Source organism: Gossypium arboreum, chromosome 13, assembly GCF_025698485.1.
Source record: "Gossypium arboreum isolate Shixiya-1 chromosome 13, ASM2569848v2, whole genome shotgun sequence".
Taxonomy (NCBI): domain Eukaryota; kingdom Viridiplantae; phylum Streptophyta; class Magnoliopsida; order Malvales; family Malvaceae; genus Gossypium; species Gossypium arboreum.
The window spans coordinates 48,208,180-48,218,695 of NC_069082.1; the positions used below are offsets into that span (position 1 = coordinate 48,208,180).

Below are 10,516 nucleotides of genomic sequence, written 5' to 3' on the forward strand. Positions count from 1 at the left end.
GTATAGTAAGCCGAGGTTGAAAACACCGGCTACTTTCGTCAACTTTGTTCTCATAACTTGCCACTGATAGTTATTCAGTGACATCTCCTCAATAAATTTGTAAGCTGCCTTAGGTGTTTTATTATTGATAGTTCCTCCAGCAGCTGCATCAATCATCTGCCGAGTCAAAGGATTTAGGTCATTATGAAATGTTTGAACCTGTAGCCAAAGCGGTAACCCATGGTGAGGGCATCCTCTAAAAAGGTCATTGTATCTCTCCCATGCATCGTAGAGTATTTCTAAATCCATATACACAAAAGAAGAGATATCATTACGTAATTTGGCTATTTTAGTCGGTAGAAAATATTTTAATAAAAATTTTTTGGCCATTTGTTCCCAAGTAGTGATTGACCCTCGTGGTAACGAGTTTAACCATTGTTTAGCCTTATTCTTTAATGAAAAGGGAAACAACCGAAGGTGAATGGCATTATCAGAAACGCCATTAATTTTGAAGGTATCACAAAATTCTAGGAAATTTTCCAAGTGAGCGTTGGGATCCTCGTCCTGCAAACCATCATACTGAACAAACTGTTGTATCATTTGAATTTTGTTAGGTTTTAGTTCAAAATTATTTGCAGCAATAACAGCTCTGACTATACTTGACTCAGTTCCTATTAAATTAGGTTGAGCATAATCATACATAGTGCCCAGAGTAGGATTTTGATTAACAGCAATTGCAGGAGGTAGCGGATTTTCTTGGTTTTTAGCCATCTCTTCAATTGGGGTTTGAATATCGTCCTCTTGCTCATTCTCTATGTATCTTAAGCTTCGCCTTATTTCTCTTTGGTTTCTACGAACTATGCGATCGATCTCACTGTCAAAAAGTAATGGTCTTGACGGGTTTCTTCTAGTCATAAACTATAAAAAACCTGCCAGAAGAAAATAAATGAAGAATTAGAAAAGAAAATAAAAATTTAAATTGCAATAAAAGTAAAATGGCTAAAGTAATAAAAATCAAGTGTTCCTAATATCTTAGTTCCCCGGCAACGGCGCCAAAAACTTGATGCATGATATTCGTGACAGGTTTTAAATATTTATAATGAATCATTCTTGAAACTAACTATTATCACGATGAAGGCAAGTGTACCTATCGAACAGTAGTATAGTTTTAGCAAGACTGGATTCTCGAACCCAAAGGAACTAAAGGTACTAGTAATGACTGCCCTTTTATTATCTAGCCTAAGAATAATGGGGTTTGTTTTAACTAACTAATTAACTAAACTAAGAAATCATAGAAAATAGAATTGGGGAATTAATTTATGGAAAAATGATTGAATCAAGACAATACCTAAGGAAAAAATCCACCAAGACTTCACTTGTTATTTGACTCTGAATTGGACGATTTATTCATTTGACTTGATTCGTAGAAATCTCTAAGTTATATTATTATCTCTCTCGAGACTAACAACATCTAACCCTAGGTTGAATAATTGAAATCTCTTTCTAATTAACTCCATAGGGTTGCATTAACTCGATCTATGGATCCCCTTATTAGGTTTCATCCTAATCCGGAAAAATCTTTATCTCTAGGCGCGCAACCAACTCCGCTTAATTATGACAAATGTACTCTTAGACAGGGTCTATTAATCCTCTGAATAAGAGCTTAACTCAAATCAATATCCTGGAATATCAAAACAAGAATTAAGAACACATAATTAAGAACAAGTTAAATATTTATCATACAATTCAGATAATAATAACAAGATCTGTCCTAGGTTTCATTCCCCTTAGGTATTTAGGGGTTTTAGTTCATAACTAAAAAGGTAAACATCTCAGAAGAGTAATGAGGGGAGATCTTCAGTCTTGATGATGAATCCAGCTTCTGAGATGGATCAATCGGCTTTCCTTGAGTAGTTCCCTGCCTCCTTCCCCCTCTGTGTTTTTTTCTCCTCTTCTAGGGTGTATTTATAGGCTTTGGAATGCCTACGAACCCTCAAAATTGGACTTTTCCGAATTGGACTAAACTTGGGTTGGCAGGGACACACCCGTGTGCAATTGCTTAAGGCTATGGTCAAGCCTGTTAAATTGGAATGGGTGTGTGGTCCACCCGTGTGAGTCGTGCTTCGATTCTGCCAAATTGACACAGCCATGTGGTCTGCCCGTGTGAGGAGGTCCAGGCCGTGTTGATTTCGTACGTTGGCCCATTTTCTCCGTTTTTGGCCTATTTCTCGTTTTTTCCACTCTCCTATGCTCACCTAAGTATAAAACATGAAATTAAGGCATTAGGAGCATCGAATTCACCAATTTTAAGGAAAAATCATCCATAAAATATGCTAAGTATGGAATAGAAATATGTATGAATTACGGTTTATCAATTAGAGACAATGTGATTGATTATAAATAACCTGTATTTGAAATTGATAATAGTATGAAATGTATGTTCGTTTGTGAATTAAGTTCGGTAATGCTTCATAACCCTATTCTAGCGACGGGTACGGGTTAGGGTGTTACACATTTAATAATTAATTCATTCGTTACCTTACATTTTATAATACAAGTATAACATAAACATGGTTTTATTTAATTGAACTACTTACCAAGGCCTATAACAACACAAACATGATTTTAATAATTCAAGTGCAAAAAATGCAATCAATCTAACACGAATTAATTTAAGCCATTTTAATTAGAACAAGAACAAGAACAAAAACAATCATTCATATTCATGATCACAACATAAATAAGAAAATTAAAGAGAAGGGAACTAGAAAGCAAATCCAGGATTTCTCTAAAGCAAGACTAGTGCGCTCCTCTTCTTCTCTACTCATTGTATTGATTCGATACATTTATGAACAATTGAATGATGCTATTCCAAGGTGGAAGAAGGCTCTTTTTCAATAGGGAAATCGACAAGGTAAATGGACAAGAAAAAGGGAAAGAAAAAGAAGAAAAAGTTAGCGAAAGAGAGAGAGATGTGTGGGAATGAAGGGGTGTTGAATGAACAGGTGAAGAAGGTATTTATAGGTGGGAGTGGCTGCTAAAACTAGCAAATAATTAGCAGGCACACACTCCTCTTGGCCAGCCACACATGGAGCAAAGTTTGAATGCTTCAAACTTTGCTAAATTTAGCTTAGGGAAAATCTTCGAAGGCATAGAATGTGGAAAGGTTTGAGTAGGATTTTAAGGAAACTTGAGGATTATTTTGAAAGTAATTTAATAAGCTAAAAAAGCTGATTGGGTGTGACAGCCCTAATGTGACCCTAGTCGGAAAGTGGTTTCGGGACCACAAAACCGAGTCATAAAAATAATTAACCGACATATTTGATGCTTATTATATGTATATATGCATGTGTGAAAATTTCATGTTTGAATTTTGTTAATTGTAAGTGAATTTTATTAAATAGGACTTGTGTGAGAAAATTTAGAAATGTGCTAGGCAAATGTTAAAGTGGCCTATTGATGCATGATAGAAAATGCTTGTACTTGCATGTCAAATTGGCCAAATTCTAGATGGTGGCTGGCCATGTTATGGACTAAAGCATATTATAATTATTTTCTGCTAATAATTTTATGTTACACAATAAAATAATGAATTAAGAATAATAGAACATGAGGTGAGTGGGAGGAAAAAAACAAAAGTTGTCTCCTCCTTGTTCCTCCTTTGCCGTGACTTGAGGGTGGGAGAAGAAATGTAACACCCTACACCCGAGTCCGTTACCAGAGTCGAACACAAGGTGCACACAGACTTAACTTAATTATTTTCACAGTCCATTTAAAAATTTCCAGACAAGCTGGTTACTGCATCACTGTCGCCTTAAAAATCATATCTTGAGTTTCAAAACTTGAAAATCAGTTTCGTAATTTTTCCCTGAAACTAGACTCATATTTCCATCTACAAATTGTTTTCTAGAATTTTTGGTCAAGCCAATTAGTACAGTTTATTAGTTAAATTCTCCCCTAATACAGGGTTCGACTACACTGACCTTCACGCATTACGAATTGGATATCTCCCTGTACAGGGCTTCAATACTGATGCTGTTTGTTTCTATAGAAACTAGACTCAAGGAGGAATCTATACATATATGGAATGACTCCTAATTATCTCTTGTTAATTTACAATGAATTTCCAAAGTCGGAATAGGGAATCCAGAAAACATTCTGGCCCTGTTTCACGAAAACCTAAATATCTCTTAACATACAACTCATATGACCGTTTCGTTTCTTCCATATGAAAGTAGATTCATCAAGGTTCATTTACATAATTTATTCACTATTTAATTCTATTCTTGATATTTTTAGTGATTTTTCACATCCACACCACTGCTGCTGTCAGCATCTATTTTCAAGGTAAACTTTACCTATTTCGTGGTTTCCATGGACCAACTAGAGTTTTGTCATACATAGGTCCACATATGATCATATTTAGCCATTCCAAGGGCTGATCATTTCCCAACACTTCCATTCCAGTCCATAGTCACATCATGAACCCATATATACATACATAAACACAAATGGTCTAATGCCATACTCCACTTCTACGAGCCATTTTCGCATGGCCGTACACACATACATCACAAAAAGTACTTGAAAAACAACAAAGGGTAGTCCTATACATGCCATTTCAAAGCTCAACCAAAATTGTACCAAAAAGGGGGCTTTGATAGTGTGGGCGACTTCGACTTCAAAATCCCGAGTCCGATAGCTGACGAGCCAAAATCTATAAAACAGAGAACAAAGAAACGGAGTAAGCAATTTATGCTTAGTAAGTTTTGAGCAAGAATTTAAACACAACTGAAGTATAGCATTCACATAATTAAACGGATAATTCCGCGTATTCATATATTCAAATCATTTCTACTTTACATTCCAACCCCTATGTTCATACATAAGGGATCATCTTAGCCAAATACCGGAAGCTCATTACTCAACTGAGCGAATATTATTCGAAGGAACTCAACTATTCCAATGCACATACGAACATACCTCATTACTGGAAATTTTTTTTTCAACGTATTAACTGGGATTTTTACAGCAAGATCGTTCATTCCCGAATCACGTACCTTCGGATCTTATCCAGATATAGCGACTCGCTCAAAAGCCTTCGGGACATAGCCCGGTTATAATAGCTCGCATAAATGCCTTCGGGACTTAACCCGGATTTGGGAACTCGCACAAATGCCTTCGGATCTTAGTCCGGATTTTGGGAACTCGCACAAATGCCTTCGGATCTTAGTCCGGATATGGTCACTCAAAGACAAAGCCTTCGGGACTTAGCCCGACATCATTCAATCATCATGCACATTTAACACTATATCATGACACATTTGTATTTCATTTTCATTAGCAAAACTCAAACACAAGACACTTATCACTCTTGCAATTTCGGCTCAATATCCACACACAAGGAGCATGATTTCGATTTGCTTAAAACATGATCTAATCAAATCATAATTTAAGCTCTATTACTCAAGAACTTACCTCGGATGTTGTCGAACGATTCTGATGGCTATTCGACCACTTTTTCCTTCCCTTTATCGGATTTAGTTCCCCTTTGCTCTTGAGCTTAATTTAACAAATAAATTGATTTAATCATTTGAGCATCGAAAAGAGGACTTCAAGGTACTTAGCCCACATATATTCATTAGACATTAAAGTCACATATGTACGGATATCATGAATCAAACTCAACATATTAGTTAGTACTCTCCTTAGCCGAATTTTCTAAGTCAAGATAAAGCCTTCAACATGCTTACTTATGGCCGAACAACACATCAACCTATGTACTCATTCATGTGGACGAATATGCATGTTGATGTTGAGGCCAATTACATGTTTAATACCACACATGAATGGCATACATTTTACTAACTAATGCATTACATATTGTAGCTCAATACACATCTATCATTTACTTCATAACCAAACATCATCATAAGTAAATATATACCTTGAGATAGTATATATGTCATACCAATACATCATGTGCAAACATATATACATATAGGTGCAAGGGCGAATCTCAAGTTGATTATAACCAAATATAAACATATATCCAAAACACAAATCTTACCTACCATGCAATAAGCATAAAGCATTCTTATGGATATACCATGGCCGAATACTTCACAACACCATACCATTTCAATTTTGGTCATGGTTAAACAAAGAACTTAATGTCTCACTCAAAATGCTAAAAAGAAAATCCAAGAGTCATCAACCCACCATCACATACATCATCAACAAGCTTCATATTTAGCATGCAATGGCATTAACACAAAATCCACCTTGGTCAACATCATTCCCATGACATAGCAAAGATTTGAACCATGGGCTAATTAGAACTCAAGCTAGCAACTAAAAACATGCATGAATCTCATGGCACAACCTCAACATACCTTAATCTAGATACAAGTATGGCCAAACCTCCTCCTAATCCTCTTCCAAACCAAGCATGAAGCAAAAACTCATTCCTTCTTCCTTAGGATTTTCGACTCAAAGAAATGAAAAAGGATGAACAATTTTTTTTTCTTTCTCTTCAACTCACGGCAATGGGGGTAACACTCACACATTCTTTCTTTTTTTTCCATTTCTTTATTACCCATAACCATTAATTTATTTTTTCCTCCCATGATGCACCAACATAACATGTCTATGACATGTTTTGCCCATAATCCTTTGTCATGGCCGGCCACTAGCTATTAGGGGGAAATTTGACATGCAAGTCCTCCTTTTGATTACATGCACTATTAGGTCCTTATAGATTAGCCTATCACATTTCAAAAGTGTCACACAAGTCCTAATAATCTGAATTCACATGCAATCGACTAAATCAAGCTTGAAATTTTCACACATTCATAAATACATATTATAGACAATAAATATTACGCTCAAACATTTCGGTGACTCGGTTTAGCGGTCCCGGCCACTTCCGACTAGGGTCAATTTTGGTGTCACAACTCTCCCCACTTAAGAAATTTTCGTCCCGAAAATCTTACCGTAAATAGGTTTGGGTATCGCTTTTATATAGTTCTTGGGTTCCCAAGTAGCTTCTTCCATCCCGTGTTTGAGCCATAACACTTTTACTAACGGAACCCGCTTGTTTCAAACTCCTTCACTTCACGAGCTAGGATACGAATCGGTTCTTCTTCATAACTCATATCGGCTTGAATTTTGACCTCGATGGACTAATTATGTGCGATGGATCAGATCTATAGCGTCAAGCATCGAAACATGAAAGACGTCGTGAATCTTTTCAAGTTCGGGGCAAAATCAATCGACACGCGAATCGGACCGACTCGTTCGGATATTTCATATGGCCCGATGAACCTCGGACTCAATTTGCCCTTACGCCCAAATTTGAGTATCTTTTTCCAAGGTGAAACTTTAAGAAACACTTTGTCTCCCACCTGATACTCAATATCTTTTCGTTTCAGATCCGCGACGACTTACAGCGATCTGTGGTCGCCTTCGCACATTCACGGATTACTTTTACTTTCTGCTCAAAGATCTTTAATCAAATCAACTCCGAAAATTTTACTTTCACCGAGTTCGGTCCAAAACAATGGTGTACGGCATTTACGACCATACAAAGCCTCGTAAGGTGCCATCTTAATACTTGATTGAAAACTATTGTTGTAAGCGAATTCAATCAAAGGTAAATACCGCCTCGTGATGTACCCAAAATTGACCCTAGTCGGAAGGTGGTCTCGGGACCACAAAACCGAGGCAAAAATAATTTAAAATTTATTTCGATGCCTATAATATGTGTGTATTCATGTATGACATTTTTGATGATTGGTTTAGTGTTATAAAGGTGAATTTCACTAGAAAGGACCTAGTAGTGAACTTTGAAAGTATGATGGGGAAATGTGTGATGACTAATTAAAGCATGCATGCAAAATAAAGGACTTGCATGTCAAATTCCCCTTTTATAGGTGGTGGCCGGCCATGACAAGGAGGATGGGCTAAACATGTCATGAAACATGTTTTGTTGGTGCATTAGGGTGAAATAATAAACAAAGGTGTATGGGTGATAAAAAATGAAAAAAAAAATGTGTGTGAGTGTGGTAATCCCCCTTGCCGTGAGTTGAGAAAGAGGGAAGAAAAATTTTGTTGTGTTCATCCTTTCTCATCCTTTTGGCCGAAAATCATAAGGGAAGAAAGAGGATTTTGCTTCATGCTTGGTTTAGAAGAGATCTAGAAGGTGATTTGGCTAAATTGGCATCAAGATTAAGGTATGTATGAGGTTGTGTTAGGAGTTTCATGCATGTTTTGGTTGCTAACTTGATGTGCATGTTAGCCATGGCTCAAATCTTTGTTATGCCATGGAAATGGTATTTGGCCAAAGTTGTTATGGTGATAAAGCCATTGCATGCTAAGTGTGAAGCTTGATGATGATGCATGCAATGATGGATTGTCCGCTCTTGAGTAAGATTTTGAGTTTTCTTTTGTGTTTAACCATGATTGAAGTTGAATGGAGCATGATTTTCATATTCGCCATGATGCATCCTTGAACATGGTTCATGCCTCTTGCATGTTAGTTAAAATTTGTATTTTTGGATGGCTATGGACATCTTGAAATTCGCCATGCTCATATTGTATATATATGTTTACACATGATGTTTTGGCTATGAAGTAAGTGATGAATATATTGGTTTAAAGAAGAAGATGTGGAAGAATGCTTGTGAAATTGCAAGCACAATTCTACCTAGCACACATATAAGTGCTTGATGCTATATTATAAGTTTTGGGCCACAATGTGCAAAGCATTAACTAGTAAAATGCATGCTGTTTTTGTGAGGTATTATGCAAAATTGGCCTCAACATGTACATGAATATTCGGCCTTGGTAGCCTATTGAAGGCCTTAGCCTTTCCTTGATGCTCAAATAAATTGTATTGAATTGCTTGATGTAGTATAAAGTGTGCATGACCATTGTGTATTCAAGCTAAAGAGTGGCCATATGACCATTTAAACTCCTTGTCATATTCGCCATAAGCAAGCACAATGAGGTTTTAATAAATTGAATTTGTTTGAATTAGCTCAAGAGCTAAGAGGGCCACAATTGGACAAGGGAAGGAAAAGGTGATCGAATAGCCAAAAAGCCGTTCGACAACATCCGAGGTAAGTCCTCAAGAAGTGACCCTACTTGAATTATGTGAAATAAAGTATGGATGTGTATTGATTATTGATTATGTATGTATGAGCATTTGAATTCTACCCGCTAAGTCCCGGCGAATATGCTTGTGATTATATTTGCGTTTGAGCCTTAGTAACTAAAATGAAATATGTATGTCCAATGATTATTGATGTATGTGTACATGAGAAATTGAATGATATCCGGCTAAGCCCCAAGACAATTATGCTGGAAATTATATCCGGTTAAGACCAAGGCAATTGTGCTAGTGGCTATATCCGGCTAAGACCAAGGCATTCGTATGAGTTATTCTATCCGGCTAAGACCAAGGCATTTGTGTACGTGATTATATCCGGTTATATTCAAGAATCTTGGGCTGGAGGTGAGTGTTGGTTGCTGTAATGAATTCAATTAGTACACTCGAAAAGCCCAAAGGATAAGGTACGTTATATGTGCATTGAAAGTCGACATGTTTGAGCAACATTCGCTCAATCGACTAATGAATTTCAGTTATTGAATTGATTGATATTTTGTGAAATTATATAATGATGAAGTGTGAAGTAAGAATGTGTATTAATGAAATGATGCATTTGGCTATGTGAATGTATTGCTGTAATTAGAGTTGATTATATTCCTTGAGACTTACTAAGCATAAAAAAATGCTTACCCCGCTGCTTTGGCTCTCGCTTTTCTAGATTTCGTCAAGCAATCGGATTTGGGATCGTTGAAGTCGAAGTCATCCACACTATCAAGCCTCCATTTTGGTATAAATTTTGGTTGAACTTGAAATGGCATGTATAGGACTACCCCATGTTGGTTAAATATGTTGTGATGTATATATGTACGGCCATGCGAAAATGGCTCAAAAAGGAAGCATGAACTTAGACTAATTGTGGTTTGTATGTATATATTTGGTGTCATGATGTGGCTATGGCTTGGAAATGGGAATGTTGGTCATATGATCAGCCATTGGCATGGTTAAAATGATCATATATGAAGCTAGGTATGGCAAGACTAGTTGGTTCATGGAGACTACCAAATAGGTAAGACCTACCTTAAAAACAGATGCTGCCAGCTGCAGTGACGTGAATGTGAAAAATCACCAAAATTCGTAGGAATGGAATTAAATAGTGAATAAGCTATGTAAATGAACCTTGATGAGTCTATTTTCATATGGAAGAAACGAAATGGTCATAGGAGTTACATGTTAAGAGATATTAAAGCTATTGTGAGACAGGGCCAGAATGGTTTCTGGGTTCCCTGTCGCAAATTTAAAAATTTACTATAAATTATCCAAAAATAATTAGGAGACATACCTTATATGTATAGATTCCATTTTGAGTCTAGTTTCATTAGAAACAAATGGAACCAGCATTAAAGCCCTGTACAGAGAGATATTCAA

The 10,516-nt window shown here is 36.5% G+C and overlaps 1 non-coding gene across 1 annotated transcript; it reads left to right on the forward strand.

Annotated features, from left to right (window-relative positions):
- Positions 1 to 214: 214 nt before the first annotated feature.
- LOC128287044 (small nucleolar RNA R71) lies at positions 215 to 321 on the forward strand. The gene has a single exon (XR_008277744.1). It is a non-coding gene; the product is annotated as a small nucleolar RNA R71 (small nucleolar RNA).
- The last annotated feature ends 10,195 nt before the right edge of the window (positions 322 to 10,516 follow it).